The 24532-nt window shown below is 39.8% G+C and overlaps 1 pseudogene; it reads left to right on the top strand.

Annotated features, from left to right (window-relative positions):
* Positions 1-11: 11 nt before the first annotated feature.
* On the top strand, positions 12-22640 carry LOC133758733 (protein disulfide-isomerase TMX3-like; annotated as a pseudogene).
* The last annotated feature ends 1892 nt before the right edge of the window (positions 22641-24532 follow it).

Here is a 24532-nt window from a genome sequence, read left to right as displayed (position 1 = left end):
TAAATCACAGTATGATGGTGGATACGGCCCTAGAACATATAGGCTTTGTAACAGGAATATTTTACATTCAGACTTTAGGACCAGTAAATGGTAAATGGCTAATTTTGTAAGAAATTCAGTTTTTGTCAAACATTCAATTCATTATTGGCTGCAGTTTGCATTCCTTTCTAATATTTATTGTTGGTTATAATTTTTTCTGAGTTCTAACCTCTATGGCAAGCCTTTAGAAATGTTTTCTTATTTAGTATTTCTTTTTTTTTTTGACAGGTAGAGTGGACAGTGAGAGAGAGACAGAGAAAGGTCTTCCTTTTGCCGTTGGTTCACCCTCCAATGGCCGCCGCGGTAGGTGCGCTGCAGCCGGCGCACTGTGCTGAGCCAATGGCAGGAGCCAGGTGCTTCTCCTGGTCTCCCATGGGGTGCAGGGCCCAAGGACTTGGGCCATCCTCCACTGCACTCCCTGGCCACAGCAGAGAGCTGGCCTGGAAGAGGGGCAACCAGGACAGAATCCGGCGCCCTGACTGGGACTAGAACCTGGTGTGCCGGCGCCGCAAGGCAGAGGATTAGCCTATTGAGCCGTGGCGCAGGCCTAGTATTTCTAAATAAGGTGGAATGAGAAGGCCATGCCAAGATGGCCGCTGGCAAGTGAGCGTCAGTTACTCAGGAATGGCTTTGAAACCCCTGGCAATGGAGCCTGTCTGGCAACAGGATGTGATTGTATGGCTTTGAAAACCACATGGCAAAAGGAGTCTGCCTGGCAACAGGCTGTGACTGGATAGCTTTGTATACTGCCTGGCAACAGGCTGTGATTGGTTAGGGCATAAACCGCCCCTTGACTGGATTGGCTGTCTTGGCTATATAAGCTGTTTTACCAACTGCAATAAACGAATCTGCAGGCTGCTTGCCTCAGGCCTGCTTTCATCCTGCTCCCAGGAGTCTATGTGGTGACTCCGTGCCTCTTGCCCCCACCATGCTCCTCCTCTCAGAATGAATCCTCTCAGAAGAAATCAACTGCAACATTGTAGCTCTACAAGATAGGATGACATAGGTATTCTTTGTAACAACATAAGTTTGGGTCTTTAAACTTTGTTGGGATTCTGTTTTGGATCCCTTTGACTTCAAAGCCAGTTCTCTGAACTCCTACAGAATCTTACACCCACACTACTGCCTAGCTAACTTGTGGTTATTGGATCAATACTATAACAATGAATATGTGATTGAAGTGTAACTTTTACCAGTTTTGTTTGCTGTTAGAATTTTGTGTTGCCTCATGTTTTAGACAGTTGGAAATAGGGTTTCTCAGTCTTGGCACTGTTATTGCTTGGGTCCAGATGCCTCTGTTGTGAGGAGGAGGACGTTCCTGTGTGTTGCAGAACATTTTGCAGCTTCTCCAACCTTTACCCAGTAGATTACAGTGACGCCACCAGTCCCCGTGGACACAACCAAACAGGTCTTCTAAGGTTAGGCATCCCCTGAAGGACACACCCCAGTTGATAGACAACATAGACTAGAATTAGAGAAATCATGTAGTTTTTTTTTAAAGAAGCCTTTTATTTAATGAATACAAATTTCATAAGTACAATTTTAGGAATATAGTGGCTCTTCCCCCACACCCGCCCTCCCACCGCTACTCAACATCCCACCTCCTTCTCCCTCACCTATCCCATTCTTCATTAAGATTTGTTTTAATTAACTTTATGTACAGAAGACCAATTCTATAGTAAGTAAAGATTTCAACAATTTGCACCACACACGCAAAGCTCTGATGGTGCTTGTGTTCCTTTGTCTTCTTGCTATGAGCATTCAGCAACCAGGAGAATTTCTCTTGCATTTCCTTGCATGCCTCCATGACTAAACGCCATGTTGGATATAGGGAGTAATTGCTATTGTGTATCTGCTTCTCTCAGTGGTGGCCTGAACTTTGGGTTTCATAATCATTATAGTGGGCTTGGACTGCGTCTTCTGGAATATCAGTAGCAGATTAAAGAAGACTTTTTGTCTTATCTCATTTTAACTTTACTCTCTTCCTTTTTTTTTGACAGGCAGAGTGGACAGTGAGAGAGAGAGACAGAGAGAAAGGTCTTCCTTTTGCCGTTGGTTCACCCTCCAATGGCCGCCGTGGTAGGCGCGCTGCGTGGCCGGCGCACCGCGCTGATCCGATGGCAGGAGCCAGGTACTTCTCCTGGTCTCCCATGGGGTGCAGGGCCCAAGCACTTGGGCCATCCTCCACTGCACTCCCTGGCCACAGCAGAGAGCTGGCCTGGAAGAGGGGCAACCGGGACAGGATCGGTGCCCCGACCGGGACTAGAACCCGGTGTGCCGGCGCCGCAAGGCGGAGGATTAGCCTAGTGAGCCGCGGCGCCGGCTCCTTTTTGTTAAGATTTATTTATTTATTTGAAAGTCAGAATTAAAGAGCAGAAAAGAGAGGGAGATCTTCAATCTGCTGGTTCACTCCCCCAGATGGTCACAATGGTGAGGAGTGAGCCAGGGGCTTCAACTGGATCTCCCACATGGGTGACAGGGGCCAAAACACTTGGGCCATCTTCTGTTGCTTTTCACATATGCATTAGCAGGAACTGGATCAGAAGTGAAGCAGCCAGGACATGAACCAAGGCAAGATGGGATGCTGGCATTGCAGGTGGTAGCTTTACCCATTACACCACAGCACCAGCCCTTAAATTTTTTTTAAGTTTTAAATTTACTTCAGGCATTAAAGATAATGTGTTATTTTTAATGTTACTTCATTGCATTTCAGAAGAATTTTTTTTGCTATCAGACTGAAGTAGGACCATGTTATTTTTTTGATATTTCTGTGCTGCTGCAGTAGCTCTTAGGGAGCACTTAGGTGTTGGTGTGCAGAAAATGTTTATGTGATATGCTAGACCTCAGAGACTAATCCATCTTTAATAATGATATTTGTTTCTTTAAGCAGACTGCGTTAAAATCAAGACATTTGGCTTTTTAAGATGAACATAATTTTAATTTTCCACCTTAAAATTTTGCAAAAGTAGCATCCAATTAATAATGCTTTGATTTGATCTAAAAACTGAATTTATGCCAGTGCTGCCATAGCTCAATAGGCTAATCTTCCACCTGTGGCACCGGCACACCTGGTTCTAGTCCCGGTCGGGGCACCAGATTCTGTCCCGGTTGCCCCTCTTCCAAACCAGCTCTCTGCTGTGGCCTGGGAGTGCAGTGGAGGATGGCCCAAGTGCTTGGGCCCTGCACCCCATGGTAGACCAGGAGAAGCACTTGGCTCCTGGCTTTGGATCAGTGCAGTGCACCGGCTGTAGCGTGCTGGCCTCAGCAGCCATTGGAGGGTGAACCAATGGCAAAGGAGGACTTTTCTCTCTGTCTCTCTCACTGTCCACTCTGCCTGTCAAAAAAACAAAACAAAACAAAAAACTGAATTTACTTTTATGGTTTCCTTACTTTAATGGTTCCCTTATAGAAGAAATTAATGTATAGAAAAATTTGAGTGGAAAATAATGTTTGAAAAAAAATTTTTTTTTGCCCTGGAGAACTGGCTAAGTAAACACTGGTTCACTGACACAGTGGAATTCTATATTGTAGAAGGGAATGAGGGTATTCCCTGCTTACTGATAAGGAAAAAAATCTTAATTATAGTGAAGTGAAAAAGATTATGGTTTGTAAGAAAGGAGGAAAAATAAAGCATGCACAATTACTTATATTTACTGAAACAGGCAATGGAAACTCTGCAAAGATATAAAACAGATAGTTAATGTAGTTAACTTAGATTGGGGTGGAGGTAAGAAATGGGAGAAAAAAGTGACTAGAAATAAGGCTAGGAATATATTTTCCCAGACTTAATGTATTTTTAAAATTTATTCAGAAATGGGGATATAGTAACTACTGATAATAAAAATAGATTTAAAACTTTTAAAGATTTGAAATTAAGCAAGTTACAATTATATTTTTTAGATGAATTATATTTCCTTGACTGGGAGCTTGACAGTGACAGGGGAGGTGCTGGTGAATGTTAACGAATTTGAAGATGGCGTGAGTGCAACAGATATCTCAGACTGCACTTCTTGTGCAAGTAGCCAGTCTTTGACGAGTGATGACAGGCTCTCTGAGTTTCCAAAGGTAAGAATGAATCATTTAAGAAACTTGTATTCTTTTATAACCTATGTTAATCAATGTTAATCAAGGCCTTTTGGTGTTTCTCCCACCGTTCCTTCTCAGGGATCATCCTTTTCACTCTTAGATCTTTCTTCTGAGCGCCACACCTTGGTCCTTAAATCACATGCTGGTGCTGTGCTTCTCAACATGGGGAAATATGGAGCTCTCCTCCCCCTAACTCTCCACTGCCAACTAGGCAATGAACTTTGGCTGTCCCTCCAGTGCCCTAGTACAGATATGTCAGGGTGTGGTTAGTTTAGTATGCAGCATTTAGCTCATTGTGAGTAAGGAATATTGATAACCAAGAACCATGTTAATTATCAGTATTTTCTTTAACAACTATTTGTGTTTCTCAGACAATTACTTGGATTTTAAAAAATGTATTTGTTTGAAAGGCAAAGAGACACAGAGATTGCCCATCCACTGAGTTCATCCCCCAAATGCTCACAACAGCCAAAGGCTGAGTCAGGCTGAAGCCAGGAGCCTAGAACTCCATCTGAGTCTTCACTTGTGTGCCAGGGACCCAAGTACTTGAGGCTTTTCCTACCACCTCTCTGGGTTCACATGAGCAGGAAGCTGGAATCAGAATTGGATCCAGGACTCAAACACAAGCACTCTAAAATGGAATGTATGCATCCCCAAGTGGCATCTTAAGCAATCCATGAAATATCTGCTCCCCATATTGACTCTTTGCTTAGGTAATTTTACTGAACATTAATGGAATCCTAATATGTCATCATTGTCTAACTCTGTCATGATCATTTCTATACTTAGCAGACTTTCTGTCAGTTTTATTTTCTTGGTGAATGTTTCCCTACAACCTCCTAGTTACTCCAATTTAGATTCAAGATCCTCTTCTCTTTGTGATGTTGTCACTGTGGGGGTCTCTGTTGCCCATCATTCTATGAATTGCAATCTTGTTTCCTACATGGTGCTTCTTTATCTTGCATTTCTTGTTTTCCTCTTTCTTGGTTTTCACCATGTTTTGGTTGAATGCATCTTCTGTTAGCTTCTGAGAAATGATGCATAGAAGTTTTTTTGATGCTTGGTATGTCTAAATATGCTTTTATCTTACTGTACTTTGACACATTATTGAAAATTTGTATAGAATCTTAGTTTCAAAATAACTTTTTCTCAAGTTTTAAAGGCATTGCTTCATTGTCTTTTAGCTCAAGAGTTTTTGCCAGTCATGCTGAAGCTTCTCATTTATGATTTTTTAAGATTCTTTTTTCCCTCTCTGTGAGTATGCCTTTCAAATAAATAAATAAATTTTTAAAAATAATATAAGTGCATTTAAAAAATTCATGAAAAACAGAATGAAAAAATAGTTATTTTCATGCAAAAATTTTTGAATTTTGCCAGATTTTTTTAGAAACCTTTTATTTAATGAGTACAAATTTCATAAATTTCACAGCTTTAGGAATATAGTGATTCTTACCACCATACCTGCCCTCCCATCCCCACTTCCACTACATTTCCTTCTCCCTTTCCCATTTCCAGTCCCATTCTCCATTCAGATTCATTTTAAATTAACTTTATACACTGAATACCAACTCTATACAATAAAAGATTTCAAAAATTTCCATACACGCACACAAAATATATAAAAAAACTATTTGAAAGCAAGTTTTACAGTTAATTCTCATAGTAAAATTGATTGAGGACAGAGGTCCTGCATGGGGAGTAAGTACACAGTGACTTCTATTGTTAATTTAACAATTAACACTCTTATGTATGACATCAGTGATCACACTTGGCTTTTAACATAAGCCTCCAAGATATGGAAGCCTTTTGAGTCCACAATCTATTTCAGTATTTAAACAAGGCCAAAAGCAAAGTGGAAGTTCTCTCCTCCCTTCACAGAAAAGTACATCCTACTTTGGTGGCCATTCTTTCCACTGGGGTCTCACTCACATAAATCCTTCATGGAGGACATTTTTTTGCTCACAGTGTTTTGGCTATCCATGCCTGAAATGCTCTCATGGGATTTTCAGCCAGACCAGAATGCCTTAAGGGCTAATTCTGAGTTCAGAGTGCTATTTAGACTGATTGTCATTCTATGAGTCAGCTGTGTTTACTGCTTCTCATGTTGAAACCTTCACTTTTTTAAAAATTCTATCTATTTCATTACCAGACACTTGATCTTATGTATATAATCTGTTTAACATTCAGTTCTATCTATATGGTCAATTTTATACTTAATATCACTTTAACACTTAAAATTGCATTATTACCATGGGATCCAGAGTCCCATGGGAAATTTTTAGCTTACCCTTTGAGGTAATTCCATAGGAATGTATGCAGAACAATACAGCTTTACAATTACAAGCTTCCTCCTTCCTCTCTTATTCTCACTCTTATTTTTTACTGGAATCTATTTTCAATTGACTTTATACCAATATGATTAATTCTGTGTTTTTTTAAAAAATTTTAAACATTTAAATAATAAATATAAATTTCCAAATTACAACTTTTGGATTATAGCGGCTTGTTCCCCCCAAACCACCCTCCCACCCACAAACATCCCATCTCCCACTCCCTCTCCCATCCCATTCTTCTCAAGATTCATTTTCAATTATCTTTATATACAGATCAATTTAGTATATACTAAGTAATGATTTCAACAGTTTGCACCCACACAGACACACAAAGTATAAAGTACTGTTTGAGTACTAATTATACCATTAATTCACATAGTACAACACATTAAGGACAGAGATCCTACATGGGGAGTAAGTGCACAGTGACTCCTGTTATTGATTTAATAATTGACATTCTTATTTATGACATCAGTAATCACCCGAGCTCTTGTCATGAGCTGCTAAGGCTATGGAAGCCTCTTGAGTTAGCCAACTCTGATCTTATTTAGAAAAGGCCAAAGTCAAAGTGGAAGTTCTCTCTTCCCTTCAGAGAAAGGTACCTCCTTCTTTGATAGCCCATACTTTCCGCTGGGATCTCACTCACAGAGATCTTTCATTTAGGTCATTTTTTTGCCACAGTGTCTTGGCTTTCCATGCCTGAAATACTCTCATGGGCTTTTAAGCCAGATCCAAATGCCTTAAGGACTGAATCTGAGGCCAGAGTGCTGTCTAGGACATCTGCCATTCTATGAGTCTGCTGTGTATCCTGCTTCCCATGTTGGATTGTTCTCTCCTTTTTAATTCTATCAGTTAGTATTAGCAGACCCTAGTCTTGTTTATGTGATCCCTTTGACACTTAATCCTACCATTATGATCAATTCTGAACTGACACTGATCACTTTGACTAGTGAGATAGCCTTGGTACATGCCACCTTGATGAGATTGAATTGGAATCCCCTGGCACGTTTCTAACTCTACCATTAGGGGAGGGATAGTTTGACTTCTTCCTTCCCAATTTGTATCCCTTTAATTTCTTTTTCTTGCCTGATGGCTCTGGCTAAAGCTTCCAGTACTATATTGAATAGCATTGGTTAGAGTGGGCATCCCTGTCTGGTACCAGATCTCAGCAGAAATGCTTCCAACTTTTCCCCATTCAATGGGATGCTGGTCATGGGTTTTTCATAAATTGCTTTCATTGTATTGAGGAATGTTCCTTCTATACCCAATTTGCTTAGAGTTTTCATCATGAAAGGGTGTTGAATTTTATTGAATGCTTTCTCTGCATCTATTGAGATAATCATATGGTTTTTCTTCTGCAGTTTGTTAATGTGGTATATCACATTCATTGATTTGCAAACACTGAACCATCCCTGGGATAAATTCCACTTGGTCTGTGTGGATGATCTTTCTGATGTGTTGTTGCCAGAATTTTATTGAAGATTTTGTGTCTATGTTCATCAGGGAATTTGATCTGTAATTCTCTTTCTCTGCTGCATCTTTTTCAGGCTTAGGAATTAAGGTGATGCTGGCTTCATAGAAAGAATTTGGGAGGATTCCATCTTTTTCGATTGTTCTGAATAGTTTGAGAAGAATTGGAGTTAGTTCTTCTTTAAATGTCTGGTAGAATTCAACAGTGAATCCATCTGGTCCTGGGCTTTTCTTTGTTGGGAAGGCCTTTATTACTGTTTCAATTTCTGTCTCAGTTATGGGTCTGTTTAGGTTTTCTGTGTCTTCCTGGTTCAATTTAGGTAGATTGCATGTGTCCAGGAATATATCCATTTCTGATAAGTTTCCCTGTTTGCTGGCATACAAGTCCTTGTAGTAATTTCTGATGACTCTTTTTATTTCTGTGGTGTCTGTTGTTAACATTCCCTTTTTCGTCTCTGATTTTATTGATTTGAGTCTTTTCTTTTTTTAGTTAGTTGGGCCAATGGGGTGTCAATTTTGTTTATTTTTTCAAAAAAACAGCTCCTCGTTTGGCTGATCTTTTGTAATGTTTTTTTTTTTATTCAATCCTGTTGTTTCTTCTCGAATTTTAATTATTCCTCTTCTCCTACTAATTTTGGGTCTTCTGTGCTACAGTTTTCCTAGATCCTTGAGATGCATTGATAGTTCATTTATTTGGTGCCTTTCTAATTTCTTGATGTAGGCACCTATTGCTATAAACTTTCCTCTTAACATTGCTTTTGCTGTATCCCATAAGCTTTGATATGTTGGGTTGTTATCCTCATTTACTTCCAGAAAGCTTTTGATTTCTCTTTTGATTTCTTATATGACCCAGCATTCATTCAGGAGCATATTGTTCAGTCTCCATGTGTTTGCATATGCTCTAGGGATTCCTGAGTTGCTAATTTCCATCTCCCTTCAGCCTGGTGGTCTGAGAAGATGCATGTTATGATTTTGATTGTTTTGAATTTGCTGGGACTTGCTTTATAGAGTAGTATGTGGTCAATCCTAGAGTAGGTTCCATGTACTGCTGAGAAGAATGTGTATTCTTTCAGTGTGGGTTGAAAAGTTCTGTAGATATCTGCTAGATCCATTTGGGCTATAGTGTCGATTAAATCTGCTCTTTCCTTGTTGATCTTCTGTCTGGTTAATCTGTCTATTTCTGAAAGTGGAGTATTGAAGTCCCCCAATACTATTGTATTGGAGTCTAAGTCTCCCTTTAAGTCACTTAACAAATCTTTTAAGTAAACTGGTTCCCTGTAATTAGGTGCATATACATTTATAATAGTCACATCATGCTGTTGAATTGATCCTTTAATCATTATATAGTGCCCCTCTTTGTCTCTCTTAACAGTTTTTGTGTTAAAGTTTGTTTTGTCTGGTACTAAGATGGCTACGGCAGCTCTTTTTTGGTTTCTGTTGGCATGGAATATCTTTTTCCAACCTTCCACTTTCAGTCTGAATGCATCTTTGTTTGGAAAGATGTGTTTCTTGTAAGCAGCAAATAGATGGGCTTTGATGTTGAATCCATTCAGCCAGTCTGTGCCTTTTAACTGGGGAGTTGAGGCCATTTACATTTAATGTGACTATTGATAAGTAGTGACTTTACCCTGCCATTTTTCCAGATATTTCTAATACATGCTTTGAACTTCCTGTGATCTTTTACTGCGAGATTTTCTTCCTTTACCTTCTTTCATATTGATGGCCATGTCTATGTTTCTGTGTGTAACCCATCTTTACGCATCTTTTGCAGGGCTGGACGAGTGGTGACAAATTCTTTCAATTTCTGTTTGCTATGGAAAGTCTTTCACCTTCATTCACAAATCATAGCTTTGCAGGACAGAATATTCTGGGCTGGCTGTTTTTTTCTCTTAGTACTTGGGCTTTATCTTGCCATTCCCTCCTAGCCTGTAGGGTTTCTGATGAGAAGTCTGCTGTGAGTCTAATTGGAGATCCTCTGAGAGTAATCTGACGTTTCTCTCTTGCATATTTTAGAATCTTTTCTTTATGTTTCACTGTGGTGAGTTTGATTACAATGTGTCATGGTGAGGATCTCTTTCATTCATGTTTATTGGGGATTCTACGTGCTTCTTGTACTTGAGTGTCTCTTTCCTTCTCCAAACCTCGGAAGGTCTGCTAGTATCTCACTAAAAAGGCCTTCTAATCCTTTCTCTCTCTCTCCATGCCTTCAGGAACTCCTAGAACCTGAATGTTGAGTTTTTTTTAATAGTATTCTTTAGATTCCCAACAATATTTTTTAGATTTCTACTTTCCTCTTCTTTTCTTTGGTTTTACTGTATACTTTCCTGTGCACTGTCTTCTAAGTCAGATATTCTCTCTTCTGCTTTATTAATTCTGTTTTTAAGGCTTTCAAATGTGTTTTTTCATTTGTTCTATTGAATTTTTCATTTCATTTTGATTTCTCTTCAATGTATCAATTTCATGTTCTACTAAATTCCTCATTTTATTTTGATTCCTCCTTAAGATTTCATTTTCTCGAGAGAGATTTTCTGTTCTGTCCTGTATTGATTTCTGTAGTTCAAGAATTTGTTTTTGATAACTTCTAAATGTTATAAATTTTTTGAAATCCATATCTTGCATTTCTTCTGTCTCATCATCTTCATAATCTTTTATTGGAGTGTCATGTTCATTTGGGAGCGTCATGATGTCTTCCTTGTTCTTGTTTCCTCGGTTTCTGTGTTTGTTGTTTGGTACTGTGGATATATTCTTTGGTTTCTTCTTTTTTTCTCACTGTGGTAGCTTTTCTCATTATACTATGACTATAGATTGAGTAGACTGTCTGCTTTTGGTGAATATCTAGAGGCTTGTGGTGAGCGTGGCCAGAGAGCTCTGTTCAGTTCCTCAGAGTTAATGGTTTGCCAAAGGTGACACACCCAGGTTTAGCATGGTAAATCTCTCTCCCTCTCTCTCTCTCTCTCTCTCTCTCTCTCTCTCTCTCTCAGAAGGGAAGTAATTCCACTCAGCTGAGATCTTCTCCTTGATGACAATAAGTGCCTGAACACTAGCCCCAGTGGGTATAATATTTGTCTGCTCTGTCCCAAAGACCACACAAAATTTCTATGCAGTCCTCAATGTAAGCTCAGATTCCCCTGCAATGTCTCTCACCATGTAGCCAAAGCCACCCAAGTTTGTGGTGTCTCCCAGCGAGACTACTCACATCTCAGCCATGCAGTGAATTCTCCCACACACCCTCAGTTTTTTTTTTCTTCACAATCCGGGTTCATAAGCTCCACACAATCAGTAGGTCTTAGTCTCCTGTTATTTCTCCCTACTAGAGTCAGGTTGTTCTGCTTGGCTGAGGGTGGGCGCAGCCCTGAGCTGGCACAGCTTTTACGTATGTCCAAAATGGCACCTTCTCTATTGTCTTGCTCGGCTTTATAAGGTGAGTGGAGAGGGAAAATCCTGTCCATACTGGTCCCTTTTATTTTTTTTTCTCTCCTCTAGTTAGGCTGGTGTACTTTCCCCCATGGGGCTTCAAGCCTCATTTCCTCTAGGCTTTTCCTGCCACGTTTCCGCCAGTGTCTCAGGCTACTGTAGTTTTGCCTCACCTCCCTTTCCAGCACTGGTGTGTAGACTTGGCATCTGGGGTCCTGAGCCTTGGGCGCCTGTGCCCTCCACATAGGTCTACCTTGTGCCAATAATTCTGGAAATTTTCCTCTGCAGTTTTTCCCCTAACTCTTCCCTGTGACTACAGTGTCTCCACTTTTACTAAATTATCTTTTCCTAGACTATCAGTGAGCTTCCTCCATATTCCTCTATTTTGGAGCCCTTCTACACATGTAAACTTAATACCTGAATTTAAATGGTTAATATAAAGATTAATGAAAAATAGCAAATGGACACATTTACAATCATATTCCATGACATTAAGACCATAACAGAAACAACATTTTTGAGTGTCTAACTACAAGAATATAAGGATTTTAAATCAGTTTATTATAAGTACTACTAATTAGGTACAGAGACAAATGGACAGCATTTTCACTAGTAAACAGAAGAAATACATTATGTTCCAAAAATAGAAAAAATTAAATGTCAAGTCTTTAGGCATCACAATGTTGTTAACTCCATAACGACAAAATTTCAGCAGGTATTAATTACCTAGATACTGAAATGATAGTACAGCATGAATTGCAAACAAGAAATGATATCCAGCTATACTCAAATTTCATTTTTTCCTTATTGTGAATTACATGAAAAGTTCAGATTATGTTTACAGAGTCAGAGATATGCTAAGAAGCAGGTATAGTGACTAAAGCCAAAAGACCTAAGCTCAGATAACAAATTCAAGAGTCCAATCTTACTATTACAGAAAAACAGAAATTCTGACTGCGTCACTGACATGGAGTATATCCTTTTAGAAATGTGCACAAAAATAAAATGTATTTTAAGTATGAATAATCATCTTCTACAAATTGTGATTACCACAGGTTGTTCTTGGGATGCTCCAAATGATGAAATTTGGGGTATCTTATAAGATCCCAGTTGTATGCAGCATAAAACCTGGGTGTAACATTTAAGTCACATCATGAAGGACAAAAGGAATTATCCATAAGGTGTCTGAAGAAAGCATATGCACAAACTTTGCACATTGTAGGTATTCAGAATGCTACAAAATGATGATGAGCAAAAGGGATTCTATTATGTACTTTTGTGGAAAGAAAAAAGATTACATAGTGTAAAAAGCATATTTGAATAAGACCCAACTATAAGGTAAGCAGTAGAAAAGTTTCAAGCTAAGAGTCAGTGTATGGGTTACCCATTAAATTAAACTGAGGTGATGACAGGACTAGTGAATTAGAAAACTGAGCAAAATGAATATAGTAATGAGGGGGAGATTTTTAACTATAAATATTGTTATATATAAAGTAAACTAGCTTGAGGAGTAAAACACACCAAAATGTTTTCTGGAACATATGAAATGAATGAGTAATAAAATACATGGTGATACATAAATGTCTAAAACTTATAATCGGACAGAAATACGTGAATTTAAACATCCAGTGTTTCAAAAAGAAATAAATAAACAGAGTTTACAAAAGTAATAGTCGAACACCATAAAAGCAAGGAAAAACCCTTATAGGAAAACATTTAGAAGGGGGGAAAAATAGACACAGCCCAGAAAGGTGAGACCCCAAACATTTGTACTTCTATTTGCCTTAAAGGCCCTAGCCTCCCATTGCCATGCCAATTCCTATGTACTTATCAATTCTGGACCCAATAACATTAGTTTCTTTCAACTTTCAAATCTGAAACTTCCTGCTCTTGACTTTCATGGGAACTTCTGATCCTTTGATGATGGTATAATAATACTAAAATAATATAATTAGTTGTGCAATTATCTGTTTATCATTGGTTCCACCTCTGTGCTGTAAGTTGGTGCCGCATCTAGCATCTTCACTTTTACATTCCTTGCACTTAACACAGGGTCATCCACATATGAAGTCTTCAAATGATTTATATATATATATATAAATAATCATTATGAAAAAGAAATAGCTGGCCAAGGTTGCATAGCTAATATGTGTTCAAAATTAGAACCCACATCTGAAAGACCATGCTTTCTCTACTATGCCATCACTACTAAAGTAATAAGGAATTATCTATTAACATCCACACTCACCAAAAAAGGAAGTATCTTTAAGGAAGATGAATCTGTGCAGGAATAGCTTCTTGCATCCTCTCCAGTTTCATAGCCTCCTCAACAAACACTCAATGCCAAACACCAAAATGAGTAAGGAAATCCTTATTTTAACATGTTCCTCATCAAGCTTTTTGGCTCACTTGTTTTCTGCAGATGTCCGTGGACTTCACTCTTCTTGATCAACAGGACCCCATGACGGGGTAGGACAAGTCTTGAGAGCACCTCTGCCTCATCTCCAATACAACTCTTTTTTTTATTTTTTAACTTTTATTTAATGAATATAAATTTCCAGTGTACAGCTTATGGATTACAATGGCTTCCCCCCCCCATAACTTCCCTCCCACCCGCAACCCTCCCCTTTCCCGCTCCCTCTCCCCTTCCATTTGCATCAAGATTCATTTTCAATTCTCTTTATATACAGAAGATCAATTTAGTATAAAGATTTCAACAGTTTGCACCCACATAGAAACACAAAGTGAAACATACTGTTTGAGTACTAGTTATAGCATTAAATCAAAATGTACAGCACATTAAGGACAGAGATCCCACATGAGGAGCAAGTGCACAGTGGCTCCTGTTGTTGACCCAACAAATTGACACTCTAGTTTATGGCGCCAGTAACCATCCTAGGCTCTCGTCATGAGTTGCCAAGGCTATGGAAGCCTTCCAAGTTTGCCGACTCTGATCATATTTAGACAGGGTCATAAAAGACAGAGTGAGGATAGTAACCGATGATCCTAAGAGTGGCATTTACCAGGTTTGAACAATTATACAGCATTAAGTGGGGAAGAGGACCATCAGTACACACAGGTTGGGAGTAGAGCCATTGGTGGTAGAGTAGAGGTTATGATTACAAAGGAATGAGGCCCGGTCCCATGGGGAAGAAATGTTGGACATCTACTAGTTTATATTCTTTTTAAGTCTAGTAGCAAACAGTTCTCTGAACTACAAAGTGATATTTAATGTGTGTGGGGGGGTGGGGAGGAACTGCCAAGGTACAAGATGAGAATGAAACACGGACTTAGCTCAGTTGCTAAGATGCCCATATCACAGTTCCTGCATTCAATACCTGGCTCCAGCTCCTGATTTTAGCTTCTTGCTAATGCGGACCCCAAGAGGCAGTGGTGATGACTCAAATAATTAGTTCCCTGCTATCCACATGGAGACCTGAGTGGAGTTCCCACCTTCAATCCGGCCCCAGCCCAAGCCATTTTAGACATGTGGAAAGTGAACCAAGAGATAGAAGCTTTCATCTTTATCTCTCTCCCCATCTCTCTGCCTCTCCCAGAAGAATAGAAAACATGAGCCATTCATTTATTATCTGAGGGTAGGAAATGCAGACAGGCTTCCCAACTGTGATTCACAATTCATGCATCATAAAAGAAAAGATTGATTAATGCAACTACATAAACACTCTAATTTGTGCATGATAAATCCAGATAAAGCACAAGTAAAGACAAATAGCAAAATATATTTAAAGTGTACTTGGAAGTCATAATATATCAAAACAATCAATCCCTAATGTACAGATTATTCTTGGAGACTAGGGGGACATGACCAAAAAAAAATGGAAAATGGACAAAGTACAAGGACAGTTCACCAAAAAGAGGAACACAAATGGCTTTTGCTCATATGGAAAAGGTGACATCTTACTTCTAATAAGGGAAATTCACCAGAATGCAAATACATAATAGCACATATTGGAGTAAGACACTGACATATATTGTGAATGGGTGTGACAAATGATACAACTTCTATCAAGTGAAACTTGGCAGTATTATTCAAAATGATGAGTGTGTATGCCAATGCAAGCTAAAAGTGCCACTTCTGGAGGCCAACCTCACAGATTTAGCTGCACACATGTTATCTTCGTCTGTTTGTGTTTGTCTGGCAGAATGACTGAGACTGGATAATCAATTAAGATAAGAAATTTATTGTTCTTTCTCACAGTTTTGGAGGCTGGGAAGTCTAAGATCAGGGCATCAGAATTAATTGTGTGGTGAGGGCCTTCCTCCTCCCATGGCAGAAGACAGAATGGCAAGAGAGTAAGCTAGCTGAACACCATGTGAAATCTCTTTTATTAGGCCCTTAATCCCATTAATGAGGAAGGAGCTCTTACAGCCTAATTACCTCTTAGAGGCCACACATCTTAATTCTGACATATTGTTAGCAACTGGATTTTGGAGATGACACACTCAAACCATAGCACAGATGATATTATATGTGTAGAAGAATATTTACTGAAAGCATTGTTTACAATAACAAATGAGTAGAACAACCAAGTTACATAGAGGGGACTATTAAATAGCCCCTGGACAGCCTACATAACAATATTCAGGGGGAACATTGGAAAACTAGGAGTCATAGTGTTTTTGCCATTCTAGTGAAAGAAAAGAGGGAAAGTACATATAATGCTTACAAATATATTGTTTGTATCTGCATAAAAAATGCAAGACACCTACAAAAATAAATATGTGTAAAAGTGGGTACCTGGCAGAGGAGAGGAACTAAGTGGTTGGAATGAGAGTAATAAGACTTCTCCATGTCTACCATTATATATCCTTTAAATTTTTGTACCTTCTGTACACATATTTTAAAGAACAGACTAAAATTACGAAAAAATGTGCTCTCTAGAATAATTATTTCTGTACAATTCTTCTTTAAGAAATATTTATTTATGTGTTTATGAGGCAGAGGAATAGAGACAAAGAAAAAGATACAGAGACAGAGATTTTTACCATTCACTGATTAACTCCTTGAATGGCCACAAATCCAGGGCTGGACCAGGTTTAAATGTGTAGTAGAATTCAGCAGTGGAACTGTTGGGTCCTGGGCTTTTCTTTGTCGAGAGGGTATTTATTACTGATTAAATTTCCATCTTGGCACTGGGTCTGTTTAGGTTTTCTGTGTCTTCATGGCTCAAAATAGGTAGGTTGTATTGTTACAGGAAACTATCTGTTTCTTCCAGATTTCCCAGTTTTTTTGTATACAGCTCTTTGTAGTAATTTCTGATGTTTCTTTTTATTTCTGTGGTGTCTGTTGTTTCATATCCTGCTTCATCTCCAATTTTACTAATTTGGATCTTCTCCTTTTTTTGATTAGTTGGACCAGGGTGTGTCAATTTTGTTTATTTTTTCAAAACACCTTGGGGCCAGCACTGTGGCATAGCCAATAAAGCCTCCATCTACATTGCCGACATCCCATCTGGGCGCTTATATGAGTCTCGTCTGCTCCACTTCCGATCCAGCTCTCTGCTATTGCCTGGGAAAGCAGAAGATGGCTCATGTTCTTGGGCCCCTGTACCCGTGTGGGAGACTCAGAAGAAGCTCCTGGCTCCTGACTTCTGATCGGCACAGCTCTAGCCATTGCAGCCATCTGGGGAGTGAACCTTTGGATAGAAGACATTTCTCCCTCTCTACTTCTGTCTATCTGTAACTCTGTCTTTCAGATAATTAAATAAGTCTTTTAAAAAAGAGAACAGCTCTTGGTGTTGCTGATCTTTTGTATTTTTTTTTGTTCCAATTTTCTATTTCTTCTCTGATTTAATAATTTCTTTTCTCCTACTAGTTTTGGGTTTGGTTTGCTGTTGTTTTTCTAGATCTTTGAGATGGAATGATAGCTCATTTATTTGGTGCTTTTCCAATTTCTTGATATAGGCACCAATTGTTATAAACTTTCCTCTTAACGCTGCTTTTGCTGTATCCCATAAGTTTTGATATGTTGTATTGCCACCTTCATTAGTTTCCAGAAATTTTTTTGATTTCTCTTTTGAATTCTTCTATGACCCAGTGTTCATTCAGGAGCATGTTGTTCAGTCTCCATGTGTTTGCATATGCTCTAGGGATTCCTGAGTTGCTAATTTCCAGCTCCATTCCCTGGTTGTCTGAGAAGATGCATGGTATGATTTTATTTTTTGGAATTTGCTGGGACTTGCTTTATGGCCTAGTATGTGGTCAATCCTAGAGAAAGTTCCAAGTACTGCTGAGAAGAATGGGTATTCTGCAACGATGAAAAGTTCTGTAGATATCTATTAGATCCATTTGGTCTATAGCATTGATTAACTCTGTTGTTTCCTTGCTGATTTTTTGTCTGTTTTCTTGCTAATTTTCTGTTTTCCATTGCTGGAAGTTGAGTATTGAAAGCCCTCATTACTACTGTATTTGAGTCTGTGTCTCCCTTTAGATACCTTAATATTTCTTCTAAATAGCCAGGTGCCCTGTAATTAGGTGCATAGACATTTATAATAGTCACATCTTCCAGTTGAATTGATCCCTTAATCATTACATAGTGTCCTTTGTCACTTTTAACAGTTTTTTTTTTTGTTAACGTCTATTTTGTCTGATATTAGCATGGCTACATCAGCTCTTTTTTGTTTATGGTAGTGTGGAATATCTTTTTCCATCATTTCACTTTCAGTCTGCATGTATCTTTGTTGGTGAGATGTGTTTCTTGTAGGCAGCAAATAGATGAGTTTTGTTTTTTAATCCATTCCGCCAGTCTGTGTGTTTTAACTGGGGAGTTGAGGCCATTTACATTCAAGGTGACTATTGATAAGCAACGACTTTGCCATGCCATTTTTTCTTTTTCTTTTTCTTTTTTTTTCAAAGTGGAAGTTTTCTCCTCCCTTCAGAAAAAGGCACCTCCCTCTTTTTTTTTAAGGGAAAGGGTTTATTGGGGAACACCCAACAGTCTGGAGTGAAGGGGAGGCGAAGGGAAAGAGAGAGAAAGAGAGTATAAGAGAGAAACAGAGAGGAGAGGAGCTAAAAGAGAGGAGAGAGCAGAGAGGAGAGAGAAGAGAGATGAGAGGAGCCAAGAGGGGCCAAGAGAGTGCAGGAGAGAAGGGCCAAGAGAGAAGAATCAAGAGAGCAGGAGGGAAGAGCTGAGAGAGCACGTGTTCAGGAACAGGCCCTTTTAAAACTTCGCCTGAGGCAGGCAGGGAAGCAGGAGCAGCGAATCACATTAGGATGGGGGGTGGAGCCTGGCTCAGCTGCCTGGGCCATGTGGCCACCTGGCTAAAACTGCCTCAGTTTCCTAACATTCCCCCCTTTTGTTTTTTATAAAGCAGGAGTTGTATGGGATTACATTCATCCCAAAAGTCCAGGAGGGGTAGAGGGATGATGATCTGTCTTTAGAGCTACTTCCTGCTGACATGGGATGACGAGGTACTCTTTGCTGGCATATGGCGATGTCTCAGGCCGCTGTCTCCTGGGTGAGGAGCCGAGTATATCCTTGTAGCAGCATTGGTTGACCATATGGTTGTTGAAGGCCTTTGTTCGTTCCATTATCACCTGCTGTAAACACTTAGACACTGTAGTATAAAAGACAGGGTGAGAATAGTAACCAATGATCCTAAGAGTGGCATTAACCATGTAATGAGAGGATTTCATAGAGGAGATGAAATGGGGGGGGGGTGTCTCTGGACCCTTGTGGGGACAGTTTGATGGATATGGCTTAAAGCTGATTCCAGCCAAGACTGGGAAAAAAGTCACTCATCTTTTGTAGGTAGAGGGGTTTGTCTGTAGAGAAATTCTGAACAATTATACAGCATTAAGTGGGGAAGAGGACCATCAGTACCCACAGGTTGGGAGTAGAGCCATTGGAGGTAGAGTAGAGGTTATGATTACAAAGGAATGAGGCCCAAGTGCGCCAGACAGGGTCTAGAACAAAGGACAGAGTCATTATTAGAGGAGCTAAGAAAGGTGCTGTCTAAGCTACAATTAAGTTTTCTGATAGGCAAATAGAACCTGATAGAAGGGGCTTGATAATAATCTGTTGGGCTTTAGGCCTTGTAAGTTAAGAGGCCCAGACCTATCTATCTCTTCACATGGGGTACATCCTAAGGGAGGTGTGAACCTCCTGGGGGAAGGCACCCTGTTGACTTTCATGACTTAGCTGGCCTGGGAGGAGAGCTGGTCAGGTAAAAGCAGGTAGCATCTCTAACAAGAAATTTACAGTTCTGCCTGCAATATTGCTGACCTTACTTGGCTGTCCCCTCAGCTGCGGTGGTCACTTTTGGAAGCTGGGCTGAGTGAAAGGCTTTTCAGCTTAGAGCCAATAGGATCTGTTCAATCCTCTGAATGGTATACTTTAAAGATGATCTTTGGGTATTTGAATTATATCTCAAGAAAACAGTAATAAAAAAGTTTGACCAAGCACTGGCAGCATCAGCATCATCGCTAATAGAATATCCTCAGAGAATCTCTATTCAAGTACATGAGATGCTTCAATGCAGATATATAGTGAATAATTTGAAAATAGAAGAGATAGCATTGATGTGTATGAGATGGGAAAGAATAAATTGTGATGAGAGAGCACTCCCTCAGTGTTGACTGTAGCAGACTAAATTCATGTGTGCTTATAGGGGAATGACCTCCAAATACCTAATGTAGTGGAAAGTCATTAAGGCAGATAAGGGTGCACACACCTAATTTCATTTCAATAGAATTGCCAACAAGATTAGTCACACATACTGGTTATGGATAAATACAATTAAAACAGAAAAGGGATTGGAAGGATACATTTATCAATGGCAATGTACATCTGGGCGATAACAAAGGGTTGGAATGGGCCTGGGATGACAGTAAAAGAGATTCTGCTCTTGATTTTAGGATTAAAGTTAATTTTTTGGGTGTCCTGTGTTTTTACTTGATACATTTGGCAGTCCCACTCTGGAATAATCACTAACAATAGTTTGCTACTGCCCTGGGGAAGTGGAGGAGAAAAAAGTTTCAGGCAGATCACCCGCAAATCATAGTGTAGGGCAGAACTGGTTCCAATCTTTCAAAATGAAAACCTGAAACTCTGAAGGGCCAGCTAAACTCTCACTGTGAGGAGTGAGGACTGAGTGGGGCTGGGTGGAGAGTGAAGCCCTCAGGAGTTAGGAATGTGGACAAAAAGATCATCCCCCTGTTCTGTCTTTCACCGTAAACCATCCTAAGTGTTGTGAGCCCCAGTGTACCTGTGCATTCAAGGATCACAGTAGGGAAGACATCACCACTAAATGCACCAGGAACCCAAGACTGCTGATGAAATATTAGGTTTTAGGTCAGACATGTGCAGGGAAGACAAGGGGTGAACTGAGAGTAGGAAGCCAGCAACAGAGACACAAGGGCTATACTGCACACAAATAACATGGTTTCTGGAAAGAAATCACTTTTATCTAGCATCTTTTCTCATCTTTAGCACAACATCTGATTATTGGAGTATTGTTGTTTTATGAGTGATAATTTATGTTATTTTTAGTAGTGAATGCATAAGTACCATTGCATTTTATTTAGAATTAAGAATATAATTATAGGTCTCTCTCCCTTCACAGTCAGTTCCTAAAGCTCTCCTTGGCAAGCATGGCCTATGGGGGAAGCCAGGCTGCCAGAAGTCTCAGCATCACAGTTGTTTTACTTAATGTGGCTTCCTGTAAAGGATTTGTAGAAGATTCGGGTTTATCATTTAAAGGCAATTGAAAAGATGGCATTTGGCATGTAGATTTTTTGGACCAAAGTTGGAAATTTGGAATGAATGAATGAAGCTGACCTTGAGATGAATATTATTGATTCTCCAGTTAAAGTTGGGAAGATGGATGCTACCTCACTTTCTAATTAATAAGGGACTTGAGGGGCTGGCGCTTTGGTGTAGTAGGTAAAGCCACCACCTGCAGTGCCGGCATCCCATATGGCTTCATCCCATATGGTTCGAGTCCTGGCTGCTCCACTTCCAATCCAGCTCTCTGCTATGGCCTGGGAGAGCAGTGGAGCTCCTGGCATAGGATCGGCACAGCTCCGGCTGTTGCAAACATTTGGGGAGTGAACCAACAGATGGAAGACCTCTCTCTGCCTCTGCCTCTTCCTCTCTGTAACTCTGCCCTTCAAATAATAAAATAAATAAAATTTTTAAAAAATAAAGAGGGACTTGGTGGCTGGCACCGTGGCTTAACAGGCTAATCCTCCCCCTTGCGGCACCGGCACACCAGGTTCTAGTCCCGGTTGGGGTGCCGGATTCTATCCCGGTTGCCCCTCTTCCAGGCCAGCTCTCTGCTATGGCCCGGGAAGGCAGTGGAGGATGGCCCAAGTGCTTGGGCCCTGCACCCGCATGGGAGACTAGGAGAAGCACCTGGCTCCTGGCTTCAGATCTGCGAGATGCGCCAGCCGCAGTGGCCATTAGAGGGTGAACCAACGGCAAAAATGAAGACCTTTCTCTCTCTCTCTCTCACTATCCACTCTGCCTGTCAAAAAAAAGAGGGACTTCGTATGTAATTACATAGTACCATGATCTAAAGATGATGGTGTTGAATTTGGTCACAGAGTATCTGGGGCTCTAATCTGGCTACTTCTGGGTCAGCAAATGTTTGAACATGAGCAGGAAGAGATATCGTGTGTTTTTCATTTAGAGAGGTGGAGATTCATCTTTCAAAGAGAAATATATCAATGACACTTTAGAATTGATTGTATATGCATACTTTTCCCCCAGGCCTGTGACAAAGTAGTTTCTTCTTTTTCTTATTGTAGAGTTAACTTTATGATCATTAAGAAAACTGAAAGTAGATCTTTGTAACAATCAAGAGTGGGACTGAGGGGGGAAGTAGGGTTGGAAAGTGGGTGGGAGGGAGGATAGGGTAGGAAGTAATACTATGTTCCTAAATCTGTATATATGAAATACATGAAACTTACATAACTTAAATAAAAAAAATAAAAAACACTAAAAAAAAGTAGTTCCTGGGTATATGACACTAAAAGAGATGTCTGTTGTGCTTGTTTTCCAAGATGAACTCACTTTATTTATGATGAGTATGAGAATCATGATCTGTGATAATGGATCAACTGGGAGAAGTTTCAGAATTACATTACTGTGGTTGGCTTACTTTTATGTGAACCTGGATTCGCAGGAAAGCTTGTGGCTATTGCAGCTATTGAGAACAATACATCAGTTGGAAATACCAGTTGAAATTGAAGTCAATTCTTTAGAAATTCATTAGAAATTACAAAGACCATCTCCTTAAGGATTTTCAGTTTGGCAACATGGATAGAAATGAATGAAATGAATCTACCATGTCTATATTCAAGATCTGACTGCTCATAGGATGCTTTCTTTTTTGCCTGCCATTGGATGTCAGCAGTAACACATGTGATGGAATCTACACAGCAGATCCTGATGGAAGTCACATAAAGGAGTGGTAAAAAAATGTTTAAAGTGAAATTGAAAGTCAAGAACATGTAGAAGAAAACAAGGAATAACAGTAGCCAAGCACTGCAGAATCTCTAGTGCCAACTGTGCAGGAGCCCAAGGATGTATTACAAAGGAAGATTGAGATGTTACTATACACAATATTTGAGAGCATTTCAAATTATTAGAGTTTATTTCTTAATGTTAGATATTTTATTATGATCTTTACCAAAGAGAACATATTCCTTGTATTTTGCTAATATTGACTGCATAGGTTAAAACAGTCTTTTCATAAATAGAGAAATGTTTGGAACAAAGAAATGGATGGATTGTCTAAAAGAAACTAAATTACATCACACCATCAGATTTACCTTATAGATGCTATCATAAAGCATCCATTGTTTTTGCATGTTTCTCTTTCTGAATATTCTATAACAAAGTTAAGGTTCTTTAGCAGAATATGTAAACTGGTCATTCAGTAGATGATACATGTTTCATAATACATCTGCATCCTACAATCCTTTCTAATATGTGTTGGATATGATGTATATGCACAAAATAAAGTCTTTGAGCTTGGGCTGTGGTGCAGTAGGTGAAAGCCCTGGACTGCAGCGCCTGCATCCCATATGGGCACCTGTTTGAGTTCCAGCTTCTCCACTACCAATCCAGCTCCCTTCAATGTGTCTGGGAAAGCAGCAGAGGATGGCCATGTCCTTGGGCTCCTGCACCCATGTGGTGACCTGGAAGAAGCTCTTTGCTCCTGGCTTCAGGTATGCTCAGCTAAAGCAGTTGTAGCCTTTTGGGGAGTGAACCAGCACATGGAAGATTTCTCTCTCTCTCTCTCTCTCTCTCTCTCTCTCTCCACTTTCTTTCTGTCTCTGTCTCTACCTCTCGCTGCAACTTGTCTTTCAAATAAATAAAATAAATCTTAAAAAATAGGACTTTAGGTGCAGGCATTGTGGTATAGTGTGTTAAACAGTCTTTTGGATGCCAGAATCCCATATGGGGACTGGTTCTTATCCATCTGTTCCACTTCTAATCAGCTTCCTGCTAATGGTGTTGGAAAGCAATGAAAGATGCCCAAGTGTTAGGGCCACTGCCATTCATGTGGGAGGCCCTTGGAGTTTCAGGTTCGTGGCTTGTAGCCATTTGAAGAGTGAACCAGTATAGATTCTCTCTCTGTAACTTTGCTTTTCAAGTAAATTTTTTTTTTAAAAAAAGGCACTTTAAATAAAAAGTCACTTTTTCTGAATATCAAATAATATTATGAGGCAAAAAATAATTTGGTTTTACTTGGCATAGTAATTTTTTTTTGACAGGCAGAGTTAGACAGTGAGAGATAGAGATAGAGAGAAAGGTCTTCCTTTTCCATTGATTCACCCCACAATGGCTGCTATAGCCGGCGCTGCACCTATCTGAAGCCAGGAGCCGGGTGCTTCTTTCTGATCTCCCTTTCTGGTGCAGGGCTCAAGCACTTGGGCCATCCTCCAGTGCCTTCCCGGGCCACAGCAGAGAGCTGGAATGGAAGAGGGGCAACCAGGACAGAATCCAGCACCCCAATCGGGACTAGAACCCGGGGTGCCGGCGCCACAGGCGGAGGATTAGCCTAATGAGCTGCGGCGCCGGCCCTTGGCATAGTAATTTAATCTTATTATTTGCTATTTTAAAGGAGAAGAAAAGTCATCTTTTTTTTTTTAAAAAAAAGCTTTTTTAAAAAAATTTGTTTATTTGACAGGCAGAGTTACAGATAGTGAGAGAGACAGAG

Source organism: Lepus europaeus, chromosome 4 (assembly GCF_033115175.1).
Source record: "Lepus europaeus isolate LE1 chromosome 4, mLepTim1.pri, whole genome shotgun sequence".
NCBI lineage: Eukaryota > Metazoa > Chordata > Mammalia > Lagomorpha > Leporidae > Lepus > Lepus europaeus.
This window is presented reverse-complemented; position numbering and strand designations above follow the sequence as displayed.